The 14,848-nt window shown below is 62.4% G+C and overlaps 2 protein-coding genes across 2 annotated transcripts in view; one reads left to right on the top strand and one right to left on the bottom strand.

Moving 5' to 3' along the window:
- Window positions 1-14,848, top strand: part of UBE2I (ubiquitin conjugating enzyme E2 I) — a 395,011-nt gene that overhangs the window by 107,194 nt on the left and 272,969 nt on the right. The gene's annotated exons all lie outside the window — the stretch shown is intronic.
- RPUSD1 (RNA pseudouridine synthase domain containing 1) overlaps window positions 1-14,848 on the bottom strand; it is a 296,072-nt gene that overhangs the window by 241,207 nt on the left and 40,017 nt on the right. The gene's annotated exons all lie outside the window — the stretch shown is intronic.

Here is a 14,848-nt window from a genome sequence, read left to right as displayed (position 1 = left end):
CTGGGGGCCACAGGGCCCTGCTGCCCCTCTGCCTGGGAACCTGCATCTGGGGCTGAGGGGTGGGGCAGCACTGCCGGACACAGGGCTGGTGCCCCAGGTAGGCCGTGGGCGCAGGCAGTGCCAACACTGGACGGGGCCCTGCACGTGGACACTGGCCCTGGACTGCGGGGCCAGGTCAGAACGGGGGCCCTGAGGAGCCAGGAGCCCAGCCCCACCCCCGGGGCTCAGCAGTCCCAGGATCCTCTGGGGCAGTTACCCTCGGTCCACACGGCCTGGGGCTCGGTGCCGTCAGAGTTCTCAGGGCAGGCTGCAGCCGCTTCTGTCTTACGGGACAAAGGGGGCAGCTCCATTGTGTTCCCCGATGAACCCTCACCCCAGGGAGAGTCAACAGAGCCAGAGATGCCCGGGCCACCCTGCCCTCCTCCGCCGCCTGCCACACCGCTGCCAGGCTGGGTCCTCCGAACGTGCTGGGTCCCAGAAGCCCCGCCATCCACTCTGCCTGCCTCACGGAGCCTCTGCTCAGCCTTGGGGACCTGGGCAGGGGCAAGGCCAGGCCGATCCGGGGCTGCTCAGCAGGGGAGAGAGAGACACTGAAGGCCCCCAGGATCAGCACAGGGCCCAGTGTCCTGAGTGTGACTTACGGGGTCACCGCCAGGCTACACAAAGTTAAGGACCCCCGCCCTGGAGGTCACAGAGCCAGCGCTGCGGGGCGGCCCTGGCTGCCGGTCTCAGGACCCACTTGGATGGTGCTTGGCCACCATGGAGCTGGGCTGGCAGGTGGGGGACACTGAGACAGGGACAGTCCCACCCTGGACCCCTCAGACGTGTGAAGGCAACAGCCCAGCTCGCCCCTCCTGCCCTGCTTGGCTTGAGACCCCCAGAGACCTGCCCTGTGGACCTGGGCCAGGTCCAGCCCCAGGGGCTGCTGGGAGGGACTGTGGTCAGTGGGGCGGGGGCTCGGGCGCTTGTCTGCAGGTCTCCGGCCACCTCAAGTGACAAGAACAGGGGTCAGTGAGGACATGACCAGTGGCTGCCCCCACTCTGAAGGGCTGGCCTTGCTACCCCTTCGTCTCTGCCTGGCCCAGCACACCAGCTCTGGGAGTGGCCACCCTGCAGCCCGTGTGTGGGGCCCTGTTGTGCCCTGAGCTGTTGGTGCAGCCTCCCCCGGGTGCCGTGCTGGGCCCCTGTCCCCATCCTGCAGGGAGGAAGCGCAGCTGGGGGAGTGGCCCCTCGAGGGTCCCCGGGAGCTCAGATCCTGCCCCTGGAAGCAGCCCTGGGGAGGCTCCCTGCTGAAGCTGCCGCTGAAGAGTGACAGGCCTGCCCAGCGCCGAGGGAGGCCCGGGACTCTCAGGGAGTGCAGGGCAGGGCAGGGCCATGATTCTCGGTGACGGCCGGGCTGCCATGGGCTGAACCCCCGCTATCTCTGGGCCTGCGGACAGGTGCTCAGCTCCCTGGGCCTCAGTTTCCTCACCTAAGGAATGGGACGGGCACACCTACGCCCCTGGGGTTGGTGCAGAGAACAGGACAGTGCCTCCGAGCAGCGCCTCCAATGCTGTCTGGGGCCTGGGAACGCACCAGGACTCATATAAATAAACACGGCTCTCAGCACCTCGCCCTCTGCAAGGGGAGGGCCAGAAACGTCCCATTTAGAGATAAGGCGAGTCCACGAGCAGCAGACAGTCGGTGCTTAACAAGTGCTGGCTCTTCTTCAGAGCCTTAGGGTGCCAGCGCTGGCCAGAGTGAGCCTCGCTGACCAGGTGGCTGTGGCAGCCAGCCGGGGGTCAGCCCCCGAGGAGGGTGGGAGGCCTGCGGGGCCGGCGTAGGCTCAGGCTTCGTCTGGGAGTGCCCTGCCCCGAGCACTGGCCTGGACACCTGAGCTGAGCCTCAGACAGGCGTTTCGGGGCCGACCAGGCCGGGGCAGCCGCTATCCCCGGGCAGCTGAGCCCAGCGGCGAGGGCTGGTAGAACGATCTAGCCGAAATGCTGATCTTAATAGCAAAACCACTTCTTTCCAGGGAGAAAACACGATCCTCAGCCAGCCGGCGCATACACATGGGGCCTGGAAAAGAAGAGAATTCCGGAGACACAAACGGCCCGTGCGTCGCCGCCTCGGCCCGGCTGCTAAGTTATTAAACTCCTGCGCAGGGAAAAGCGATAAAATAAACATCCACCTCTCCCGTCGCTCTCAGAAGTGAAAGGTTCCCGAGATGGGAAATGCAGGTGGCTTACAGAACGCTCCGTCCACATAAAATCATCAGATGCTTGAAGACCCCGGGAGAAATGGGCTGGGATGAATCACCTGCTCAAAGCCACTTAGCACTTCGCAGGGGCTCCGAAGCCCTGGGGTCGGCAAGGTGTCAGTCGCTGGAGCAGGGGTGGCTGATGGATCTGGTGCGGGGCGGGCGGGAGGAGCCGCAGACTCGGATGCAGGGGGCTCGGTGGGGACCACCGATTCACGTCTGGCCCGGGGCTCTGTCCCCGGGAACAGGAGGGGATCAGGCTGGGGAAGCTGGGTGGGAGTTTCTCCCTTCTCTTTCCCGGCTGCCAGGCCGTCAATGGGAGACGCAGGTCTTGGGGACCAGGCCCTGCAACCCCTTCTGATCCCAGCGTCTGAGATTGGCCTGGTGCTGGCTCTGAGGCCCCTGAGCAACCTCAGCTCGGGCTGGCTGGGGAGGACCTTTGAGGGCTGCCTGGCAAGCCCTTCTCCTTCTCAGCTGGCCATGGCACACAGGACTCCACTCCTCCACATGCCCAGGGCGGGCATCACTCTTCGAGCCCCGCACTCCCCCAACCCTTTGCATCAGGGCCGTCCAGGCAGCTGCGGGTGATCTGGTGACTCTGGCCTGAGAGATGCGCAGACCCACCCCCTTCTGTGCCTCGACCACCCGGCCGATGGGCGGCCCTGCCCCAGGAGGAGCAGGGGTCTTCCTGCTTCCCCAGCGCTCCCTCTCCAGCCCTGCATCCACCTCCCGGAAGCGCTGCGCTCCCCACAGCTGGGAGCAGTGCCGACCCCCTCTTCGCTCTCCTGGGGAGACGCCTCTGCACCGGCGGTCAGCCCCCGGGTCTCGGTGTGGGAGTGGGGATTCTGATGTTGGGGGTGCAGAGGCCGCCGCCTCATTAGCTTCTCTCGCTCTGGGATAAGAGCATGAATAGGGCCGGTTGGCCCCCCTGGACCCTGACGCCCCCAGGCCCAGCACCTGCCCGGAGGCCCCACCCATTCTCCTCTTTTCCTTTTCTCACGAGAACCCTTTCACCCTTATCCTGCATGACCTCATTTTAGCTGATTAAATTTGCAAAAAAAGGCTGGGCTCAGTGGCTCACACCTGTAACCCCAGCACTTTGGGAGGCTGAGGCGGGCAGATCACCTGAGGTCAGAAATTCAAGACCAGCCCGGCAAACACGGGAAAACCCTGTCTCCAGTAAAAATACAAAAAATAGCCAGGTGTGGTGGTGGGCGCCTGTAGTCCCAGCTACTCAGGAGGCTTGAACCTGGGAGGCGGAGGTTGCAATGAGCTCCGATCATGCCACTGCACTCCAGCCAGGGCAATGGAGCGAGACTCCATCTCAAAAAATAAATAAATAAGCAAATAAATAAATAAATAAATAAATAAATAAATAAATAAATTTGCAAAGACACCATCTCCGTGTAAGATCACACACTGAGGCTCCAGGTAGATGTGAATCTGGGGGACACTGTTCAGCCCACGACAGGCACCAACGGTAGCAGGGCAGCTACCCTGGACACCCAACCTGACTGGCACTCACCCTGGCAGGTCCCCCAGGGGCCCAGCCCCTCCACCGTGCAGCGGGGGCTCCAGCTACTTCCCTGGGGAGTCCCTGACCTGAGCTCTCCTGCGCCAGGGTCTGGTCAGGGTGGGGGCTGACTCCGTCCCTGGAGCAGGTACACTGGGCCCTGGTAGTAGGCTGGGGAGGGTTCCGGGGTCAGAGGATGATTCGGGGGCTGAAGGCAGTGATGGGTCCAGTAGGCAGCAGGGGGGCAGGGCAGGGGAGGGGTGTCGAGGCCCGTAAGCAGCAGGACACAGGAGGGAGGACGTGGTACCCACAGCTGGGGTGGAGGAGGGAAGGGGTCCACAAAGTAGGTCCCTGCTATGGAGCCTCAGGTGCTCTCCGCTGTGGCCACCGACTGCCGGGAAGTTGGTCAGCCTCACAGCGTGGCGTGGAGTTGGGCCGGGCAGGGCTAGACACCCGCCAGGGGCACCCCAACTGCAGGTAGGATACCAGAAGCTGGCCTGGGGTGCAGCTGTCACCTGGCTTACACAGGATCACCAATGGCTGCCGTGGCTCAGGCGTCCCTCTCCTGCCACGCTGGGGACAGTCACACAGGCTTTCGGGTCAGTGAGGACACTCCAGCGGGTGTCGGAGCCTGGAGGGAGGGGAGTGGCGTCGGGCAGGCCCCCACCGAGCCTGGACGGTGGGGCAGGTGGAAGAAGGGCGTGTGCCCGGCTGTGCACTGTGGGTCTGGTGAGCGTGGCCGAGGGGCACAGCTGCTCTTGTTCAGGGCTGCCATGAGTGCTCAGCCCGCCTGGCCACAAGCCGGTCACCAGGGACCTGGCGTCTGCTACCCACAGGCCTGAGGACCCCAACAGCAGTCCCAGCCCAGGCCCCGAAAAGTTGGGCAGAGGAGAGCAGGAGGCCCCTGTGTCCCTGAGACCCATCCTTGGCAGGCTGGGCTGGGCTGTGGGGGACACACCTGCTCTGGGGGACGTGGGAGGGGGGCGTTTCCGGGCCTGCAGCTGTTGGCCCCGAGGACAGACACAGCCTCCCCGGCAACAGCTGGGCCGGAGGCTCGGGAGCCAAGAGAGACCAGAGCCCAGGCCGGCCCGGCCCCCACCAGGGATCAGTTACTTCGGCTACAGATGCCAGAGTGGGGGACTCACAGGGGGTGAGCACCAGGCTGGGGTGGGCCAGGGCTGCAGTGCTCTCCCACCCAGGCTTGGCCACAGGACGAGCCAGCCCCTACCTCTGTCAGCTCAGCAATCTGCAGGGACTGCTGTCTTGCTGAGTGCAGGACGCTGACCCCAGGATGTCACCGTCTGATGCCGCCCAGGCCCTCCCCTCGGAATCCCTGCTTAGTGACCACGGCCACCCCAGCCCCTCCCACCGACCCCAGGCAGAGCATGAGGACCACGGCCACCCCAGCCCCTCCCACCAACCCCAGGCAGAGCACGGGGCCCCACCTACACCCAGCAGGTGCAGACTGGGCAGGGCAGGGTCCCAGGAGGGTGCATGCTTGGGGAGCCCCAGCACCCAGAGAGTGGGGGTCCAGGGAGGAGCCGCCCTGCTGGGCACAGCGCAGTTTCTGCAGACCCCTTGCTGGCTTTGCCTCAGCACTGAGAGCCCAGCAGCACACAGTAGGTGCTCAGCAAATGCCGGGGGGCGAGGGTAAGCGAGCACTCACATGGGGAAGCACTGACTGCGGTTTCACCGCCTGCCTTGGGTTCAGAGTTGGGCCAGCACCCCCACCTAGGCCCTGGATGGGCGGCAACCACTGCCTCTCTGTTTTTGGGGCTCTGACTCCAGCATCCAGCAGCCAGGGACCCGGCCTCCCCCAAGGCCTGGGAGCAGCTGAGCGGCCAGATGTCAAGTGGCAAACCCAGGCCAGGGTTGGGTGCCGGCCTGGAGGGCCCCTGTGGCAGCTGACCCCGCCCCTCCTGGTCCTGCCCACCCTCCTGGCCTGCCCAGGCTGCCACTGGCCTGAGGGTCCCAGTGAGGACGAGCTGGAGGTGGACACTGAGGGGGCTGGGGGCAGGCTGGCTGGGGCAGGGGGGCCAGGGCAGGGGGGCTGGGCCTGTCCAGTGGCCACCTGCCCTCGGAAGGGTGACACCCCACTTTCTCCCCTGCCCAAGGAGGTGGGGTGAGGGTCAGACCCCGGCACCCATGTCTCTATCTTTTCCCTGAAAAGCCTGCAGACCGTCATCTGAATTGCTCTGGCAGAGCCCAGGTGGGGTGCCCCCCAGCCCACACACACACAAAGGGCCGAGATGGCGCAGCCTGGCATGTGGGCAGCCCTAGTGTCTCCAGGCTGGGGTGCTGTGCGCCTGCCCACCTGGCCACAGTCCCCAACAGCCGGTTCAGCAAAGGACAGGCAGACCCTCCGGGCCAAGGACACACTGGCCTGGCCGGTGCGGGGCCACGGGGCGGCTTGCCAGGATTTGGGGATTTCGAGCCAGCTGCTATGGCAGGTGTGGCCCGGCCAGGCGAGTCCCACTGCCGGGAGGGTCGCCCACCAGCTGCTGGAGGGTGTGGGGCAGCCGGGCTGGCCACTCGCTGGCAGCAAAGCCAGCAGAGGGTGGGTGGGGCTGCGGGGAGGTGGGAGGGTCCCAGTCACACCCCCAGGGTCCAGCTTCCCTGGGCCCTGCGACCAGGCCAGGAAGGTCAGCCGGGCCGGTTCGGGCCCTGGGTCTTATCCTGGAAACCAGGGGTTTCGATCTGGGTGTGAGAAAGCCCTCGCCACAGGGCAGGAGGAGCCCTGCACGGAACCCCCCTCCCCTGTCCTCGGGCTTGAGCCGGGCAGGACTGGACGCCACACACCGGTGCTGCGGGGAGCCTTGGGAACTGCACGTGTGCCCCCCGGTGGCCAGCGCCGGCCGTGCTCCGCCTGAGTCCGCAGGGACTGACGCGGGGTCCTGGGGCTTAGGGAGCCGAGGCCCGGGCTGGGGCTGCCCGGTGGTGTGGTCCTCTCAGAAGGCTGGATCAGAGGGCAGTGCTGGAAGTCTCCTTGGTCAGGAGCTGGTTTGCAGAGCTGAAGGGGAGGAGCGGGCAGGAGGTTGCCTGTGGCTGTGGTCCCGAAAATCAGGCCCTGCCAACGGTCTCTGAGGGCCAGCTGGGGAGGGAAGGGCCCACACAGTGTGTTCAGAGCCGGTCCCCGGGGTGCTCGGGCTCAGCCCTTCTGGGGACAGGGGGAGATGGAACTGAGAGGCCGAGGGGCGGCCCGCCTCGTGGTGGTGGAAGAGCCACTGGGAACACCCCGGCTTTGGTGAGGCTGCACCCCCAGCGTTAACAGCCACGCCCCAGCGTGCCAGGTGCAAGCTACTCTCCATGGGCCCCAGCCTGTTGCAGGAACACTAAGCTCCAGGCCGGGAACGGACGGGCAGGGCTGCTGTAGGGGCTATGGTCTTGTGGGGTGAGGGTTGGTCAGGGGTGCTGGGCTGCTGTTGGGAGGCCAGGCCCCATCTGAGAGCCTGGCCATGGGACTCAAGGCCAGAGGGTGGCCAAGTTGAGGGTTGCCTGCCTTGGGGGGGCCCTGGCCCCAAACCCATCTACCTGGGGAGCAGAACTGAGGCAGGTCCCCAAGGGCAGACAGAGAAGTGACCTGGTAAGGGTGACCCCAGCTCTCACTGACTCTGCCCCAGCCCCAGTTCAGGACCCACTGGCTTCAGAGCCGCCCACCAAGCCTGACCTCGCGCAGGGACCACTTTGCCCACCAGATGGCGCCAGAGGCCGACGGTCCCGGCATCACGGTTCAAATGCGGAGACCGTCCGGTGGGGGCTGCCGCGAACCCTCCCTCGTGTGTCCAGGCCTGTCTTTGAGGGTCCCCAGGGCCAGGGCCTGGCTGGGGAGAGACCCAGGTGTGGTGGAGCTGGGGCGTCCAGCGCTGGGCAGTGGGCAGCCTGTGCCTGGGGACCCTGGTGGCACCCTGCCGGGTGGCAGAGAGCCTGGTCCCCTCCAGGAGCCCCCGCTTTCTCAGGCGGCCCTAAGCCCCTGCTGCTGTCCCTTCTGCCCCACGCCCCGTCCCCCTGTTTAATTCCCCCGACGGGGTCCGGGCAAGGACGAAGCAGGGTTCCCCCACCCTGGGGCTGGGAGGAGGACGTGGGGGCATCCCCCGGCGTGGGGTCCAGGCAGATTCGGTTCACAGGGGACACAGGGGTCCCAGGGTGAGGACCCCTAGGGGGCCGGTCAGGGGGCGCTCAGAGCCATGGAGAGACGCCTGGTTGGGGAAGCTTTGCCAGCAGACCCTCCCTTCCCCCACCTGGAGTCCCGGCTCCCATCAGTCCCCACTTCCTGCTCGGTGTCCGGCCTCTACCTGCCCCTGGCCGACGCCGCTATTTGTCTCTTCGGCCACAGATCCCATGTCCATGTGACATGATCATGACAGGAGCTGTGGAGGGTCCCAGGGAGGCCGGCGCTGGGCTTGAACTTGCCCCGTGAAGGCCCCGAGTCCCCGGCTGTCACATCCTGACTGCTTCGTGTGAAGGGAAGGGGGTCACAGCCACGCCCCAAGAGAGAGGGCTGCTGGCTTCCCCACCCCCACCCTCCTGTCCATCCCAACCTGCCTGGGACACCCCACTCGGAGTCGGCTGGGGGCCTCAACCCAGTCACCCAAGCTGCGTCCTACCCCAGGAAACCCCCACGGGCCCCAACCAGTGCCCACCAGATTCCCCAGGACACTCCAGCAGTGAGAAGTGGGGGCAGGAGGCTTTACGCCTGCGCCTCGTCTGTGAGCTTCAGGAGCCTCTTTGCACACTTCATAGGGCTGGAGGGGTTTTGTGTTTCAGACGGAGTCTCACTCTGTCACCCAGGCTGGAGTGCAATGGCCGGATCTCAGCTCACTGCAAGCTCCACCTCCCGGGTTTACACCATTCTCCTGCCTCAGCCTCCCGAGTAGCTGGGACCACAGGCGCCGCCACCACGCCCTGCTAATTTTTGTGTTTTCAGTAGAGACGGGGTTTCACCATGTTGGTCAGGCTGGTCTTGAACTCCTGACCCAAACAATGTGCCTACCTCAGCCTCCCAGAGTGCTGGATTACAGGCATGAGCCACCGCACCAGGCCTGCTGTTTTTTGAGACAAGGCCTTGCTCTGTCCCCCAGGCTGGAGTGCAATGGTACCATCACATCTCACAGCTACCTCAAACTCCTGGGCTCAAGTGATCCTCCCACCTCAGCCTCCCCAGTAGCTGGGACTGCAGGTGTGTGCCACCATGGCCCACCAATTTTTTAATTTTTTTGTAGAGATCAGGGTCTCGCTATGTTGTCCAGGCTGGTCTCTTGAACTCCTGACCTCAAGCGATCCTCCCACCTTGGCCTCCCAGAAAGTCCTGGGATTACAGGCATGAGCCATTGTGCCCAGCCTAGGGTTAGAGGGTGTTTTTTTTTTTTTTTTTTTTTTTTGAGACGGAGTCTTGCTCTGTCGCCCAGGCTGGGGTGCAGTGGCCGGATCTCAGCTCACTGCAAGCTCCGCCTCCCAGGTTTACGCCATTCTCCTACCTCAGCCTCCCGAGTAGCTGGGACCACAGGCGCCCGCCAACCCGCCCGGCTAGTTTTTTTGCATTTTTTAGTAGAGACGGGATTTCACCGTGTTAGCCAGGATGGTCTCGATCTCCTGACCTCGTGATCCGCCCGTCTCGGCCTCCCAAAGTGCTGGGATTACAGGCTTGAGCCACCGCGCCCGGCCTTGTTTTCTTTTTTAAATGTGTGGATGCTTCCTGATGTCTCCCACCCTCTTTGTTGGGTCTGAGTCTCGATTCATTTTTCCAGTATTCCGAGCAGGGATTGGAGAGTGTCTTCAATGTGAAAACATGGGTCTTTCTGCAGATTAGCCTCAGTCTCTTACCCGCTTCTATACGGAGAGGCATCATCTGGGTGACTTCCTCAGGGCTGTCTTCCAACTCCCGTATTCTCTTTTGGCCACATCTAATCTGCTATTGAAGCCATCAGTTAGGTTTTTATACCAACAGCCACATTCCTTGTGTTAAAGGTCCTGCGTGGTAGTTTTTCAAATCTGCTGGGTCCTTTTCATGCTATCATATTATTTTTCATTTCTACTTTTATCTCTTTAGTCCTTTTAAACTCATGTATAGTCTTTTTTTTTTTTTTTTTTTTTTTTTTTTTTGATAGAGTCTTACTCTGTGGCCCAGGCTGGAGTGCAGTGACACGATCTTGGCTCACTGCAACCTCCGCCTTCTAGGTTCAAGCCACTCTCCTGCCTCAGCTTCCCAAGTAGCTGGGACTATAGGCGCCCACCACCATGTCTCGCTAATTTTTTGTATTTTTAGCAGAGACGGGGTTTCACCTTGTTGGCCAGGCTGGTCTTGAACTCCTGACCTCAAGTGATCTGCCCTCCTCAGCCTCCCAAAGTGCTAGGATTACAGGCGTGAGCCACTGCGCCCTGCCTATCTCTTTTAATTGTTCTATTATTATTTCTGGTTCTTAAGATACTATTGACCAGGTGCAGTGGCTCACACCCGTAATCTTAGAACTCTGGGAGACCAAGGCAGGTGGATTGCTTGAGCCCAGGAGTTGGAGACCAGCCTAGGCAACCTGGTGAGACTCTCTCTACAAAAAAACAAAAAAAAGTTTATTGGACTTGGTGGCACTGACTATAGTCCCAGCCACTCGGGAGGCTGAGGCAGGAGGATAACTTGGGCCTAGGAGTCCGAGGCTGCAGTGAGCTATGGTTGTGCCACTGTACTCCAGCCTGGGTGACAGAGCAAGACTTCATCTCTTTAAAAAAAATAAAATGAAACATTAAAAATTAAAAGATGCTGCCGTGTCTGCCAGTCCCTTGGGGTGTGAGCTCATCATTGCGGGCCGTTTCTTCTATGGAGCCCAAGCCCCAGGGGGATGCATCTCCACGGAGGGTGCACGTTTGCCTTTGCTGGAGCCTGGGTGGCCTCTATGTCCTGGTGTAGCAGGATGAGCCACAGACAAAACTCCTCAGACACCGGATTAAAGAAGGAAGAGGTTTTTTATTCGGCCGGGAGCGTCTTCAGACTTGCATCTTAAGAGCCGAGCTTCCCGAGAAAGAAATCCTTTGCCTTTTTAAAGGCTTACAACTTTAAGGGGTCCACGTGAAAGGGTCGTGATAAACCGAGCAAGCATGGGAAACGTGACTGGGGGCTACATGCATCAGCTAACAAAAAGTTTTACAAGGCTTTTTTTTTAATACGGTGTCTGGGATTTACAGATAACACAAGTAGTTTAGGTCGGAGTTGATGTTATTACTTTTTTTAACTCCTAGGGCTGGGTGGTGGTGCCAAGGTTGTCTGACTGTTTATCTTACTTTTGTTTCTTTCTCTCTTTTTTCCTGTCTTGTGAACTAGGCAAGGTGGGGGGAGGAGGGCAGCAGGAGTAGTAGTGGTCTCCTTCCTTACTGGAACCAGACTCTATATCCCCCACCCCGTCCGCTGGCTGCCAGCAGTGCCCCATCCGTGCCCTGGTGAGAGAGGCAGCGCCCCAGGGGTACAAGCACAGGCGTCAGCTTTGGGTCTGAGCCCCAGCCCAGCCCCGGTCAGCTGCGTGGATGAGGGTGGGTGGGGGTTGCCCCTGCCTGGAGCCCCCACCTCCTCACCTGCAGCCTCACCTCCCTCACAGGCGTCAGGAGGGAAAACAGGTGTCGTAGACCTAAAAGGCTCAGCAGAAATGCCCGTTCTCCTTGCTGCCGTTACTGCATCTATCCAGCAGCCCCGCACCACAACCCAAGGTCTAGAAGACCCTACGCCTCAGGCAGGGCTGAACAGGACAGACCTCAAAGAGCCGGTCCCCAGATCGGACCGCCAACGACCAGGCCCGATTCGTGCCTCTGGTCGGTCGGTGCCTTGGCAAGGCAGGAGCGGGCGAAACTCGTGGCCCTCCCAGGGAGCGGGCAGATGACGATGACTGATCCACACCCGTCCACAGGGAGCGGGTGCGACAAGGCCTGTGGCTTTCTGTGCAAGAATCGGCCCGTGTCCTCTGGGGCCCGGGATGAGGTTTTAGCACCCACTCCCGCTACCAGGGCTCAGGAGGGAGGGCCGGGGAGCCTCCGTCTGGTGCTGCCGGTGGCCACTCAGACCCAGCACGGGAGGGTTGGCAGGCCCTGGGCAAATGTGGTGATACCACTGGGAGAGCGGTCAGCAGCTGCCCCTGGCCCCACCGTCCCTCATGAAGTTATAGATGGCGGCTCTTCAACGTCTCCAGAAATGGCAGAGAAGCTCCCAGAGCTGATGTGCAAATGAATCTTTTCTCGGGCTCGGACCACACAATTCTGCTGGGACCAAGCACAGGCCTGGCCGTCTGCTGCCCCTCTGGGCCTGGCTCTGCTGAGAGGAGGAAGCCTGGCTGTTGGGAGGGGGTCTCGGGTGCCCTCTCCATGGAGCCCAGCAACCTGGCAGGTGGGGGTGCGCATCACCCCTCCCCCAGGACTCCAGTTCCGCAGCAATCAGCTGCCTCTCCTTCCTCTGGGGCCCCCAGCTGGTCCTCACGGAGGGCTGGGTGGGACTGAGGCCTGAGCCCCAGGGGGAGCTGGCTGGTGAGCCGTGTAGCCCAGTGGTCACTGCGGCCAGCGGCGGAGGCTGAATCCCCTGCCCCAGCACTCAGAGGCTGGTGGAGTGGGTTGAACTGAGCCCCTCCAAAAACGTATGTTGAATTCCTGACCCCGGGTGCCCGTGAGCACTGGAAATGGGGTCTTTGCGAATGATGGAGGGAAGATGAGGTCGGACGGGGTGGGTCCCAAAGGCAATGACCCGCACCCTATAAGGAGGCCGCTGACAACAGGGCGAAGTCGGCCGCGTGACGTCGGAGGCAGAGACTGGAGACAGGCAGCGGTGAGCCCAGGAACACCACAGGTGGCTGGCAGTGCAGGGCGGAACGGCCCTCCCCTGGAGGCTTCAGAGGGAGTGGCCCCGCGGACTCCTTGATCTCAGGCTTGCGGCCCCAGGGCTGCAGGAGCTGCGTTTCTGTGGCTTTAGGTCCCAGTTCGTGGCTCTTTGTTATGGCAGCCCCGGCAGACTCACACAGGTGGTGACTGCGGACAAGCCTCCCGACCTCCGGGCCGCAGTTTCCCCACCGGCCCCTGCCATGGGGTAAATGGGTCTGGGATGGTGCTTAGGTGGGGGAGCTGCACCCGCTGCCTGCCGTCCTTGCTGTGGCTGACGGGGTGGTCCCGGCTGCAGCTCCAGCCCTGGCTCCTTGAGGCCTCACACCCTTCCTGGCACCCATTGCTGGGCTCTCGGGGCCTCTGGTCACCCCGTGGGTGCTGATTGAATCGGGACCAACACTGATCACGCTTTCAGAGGCTGTGGCCCCACGTGTGTGGCTAAGGGGTGACTCGGGGCCGGCCGGGCCCAGAGCTGATCCCAGGCTAGGAACGGCAGCAGCAATCGTGTTGGCGTCCACCACGTCCCTCCCAGGGCCTGGCCGTGGGACCAAGGGGACGTGTCTGTGGCCTCTGTGGCCTGAGTGTGGAGGTCAGCACCCAGTGGTGTGACACCTGGGTCCCTCTGTCGTCTGCCTGCAGCCAGTATGTCCTCGTGGGGCAGCGAGGTGACCGGGTCTCTGTTGGGTGCCCCTGGAAGGCTCATAGGCAAGGATCTTCAGGCAGAGAGTTTGGGGGTGGCCCCAGGAAACACCCGTCATCGAGGGGGTGCTATGAAGTGAAAGGGTGGGTGCCAGTGGGCAGTAGTAAGCAGGTCACCGCTGTGGGCAGATGCACTCCGTCCCCCGGAGCCCCAGGCCGCAGCACTCTGGAGCTGTCCCTACCATAGGGAAGTGGCTGGGCTGTGGTGGCTGCGCCCCGGGGCATTGACTCCCCAGACTCCCGGCTGTTCCCACGCCCAGGCCAGGCGTCCTGTGGTCAGAGACGGCCAGAGTCACAGGGGTTGTAGGAAGTGGCCACAGGCACGGTCAGGGGCAGACAGCATCTGCTTCGAGGGCCTGCGCGTGGCTTCCCTGCCCTCGCCAGCCTCTGCCGTGTGGGTCCCGGGAAATTGGCCCTTGATTGCATGAGCGGCCCTGGGCTCCAGTGCATTGGATCCTGCAGCACCGCTGTGGCCGTGGGAGGTGCTGGGGGCAGGGCTGACCCTGGGGCCTAGCTGGTTCCTCCCGGCCTGATGCCAGAGAAGGGAAGTGCTGAGCGTGTGAGGGGGTCAGTAGGGGAAGGGGGTGCAATGGGGTGGCCAGGAGCAGAGACCCCACCCCCCGAAGCACACACACTGGCCGCGTCTGAGGGGAAAGGAGCCCAGGGAGGTGGACGGGGCGGGCAGGGGTTGCCTGTTGCTGGCCTGGACGCCTGGGGGGCATCGTGCTGTCCTTGGGGCTGGCAGACTTCGGACCCCCAAAGCTCACAGCGCCAAACGTGACCCCCCACACCAGGCGGCGGCGGCTAGAACTGCGAGGGGAGGCAGCGGCTGCCCGGATGGGGAGGTGCTAGTCCTTTGACGAGGAGTTTGCACCTCATTCAAGTCCCCCACCTGGATCCCTGGTGAGGCATCTGGGGTCCAGCCTGGCAGGGGCCCCGGGTTTGCGTCTGTGGGGGTGTGGCCTCTGGGGGAGGACAGACCCTGGTGGGCACTGGTCACAGCTGAGCCGCCGTCAGGGCCACAGCCTTCACTTGCCTCAGGTCCCGGTTTCCGTATGTCACCCAGCGCCGTGTTTCTCCGCCAAGGCAGAGCCACGCCCCACCTGCGCGTTCATGCTGACTTATTACCGACTCTTCTCGAGTGAGAGAAATTCTCTCCAAATGCCCTTAGGCTTTCAGCTTCCAAATGAAATGAAATGGCTGATGAATCACTCAATCTCAATGTATTAGGAAAGATGTACCTATTTGCATCCGATGAGCAAAATGCACTTTTTTATTGATTTAAAAGTTGACTGAGGCGAACAAATCAGGGAAAATGGCTCCTTTTTCATTTCCCTCTGAGCAGCAAATTAAGCAACTTAAAAGAGCTTTGAATGAGTCAACAACAAAACGCCCCTAAATGTGGAAACGTGAAGGGCAAACATCCCAGCCTCGCTCTCGACGCTCACCGAGGACATAGCCTGCCTCCTGCCCTGGGAAGCTGGGGGCTGTGGAGGACCCCGGCCACGTGGACGTCCAGCCGCATCCCAAAGTCTCCAAGGGGAGAGGGGCCC

The sequence above is a fragment of the Macaca thibetana genome, chromosome 20, assembly GCF_024542745.1.
Source record: "Macaca thibetana thibetana isolate TM-01 chromosome 20, ASM2454274v1, whole genome shotgun sequence".
Classification (NCBI taxonomy): domain Eukaryota; kingdom Metazoa; phylum Chordata; class Mammalia; order Primates; family Cercopithecidae; genus Macaca; species Macaca thibetana.
The sequence above is the reverse complement of the archived record's forward strand: the minus strand, read 5'-3'. Positions and strand labels throughout refer to the sequence as shown.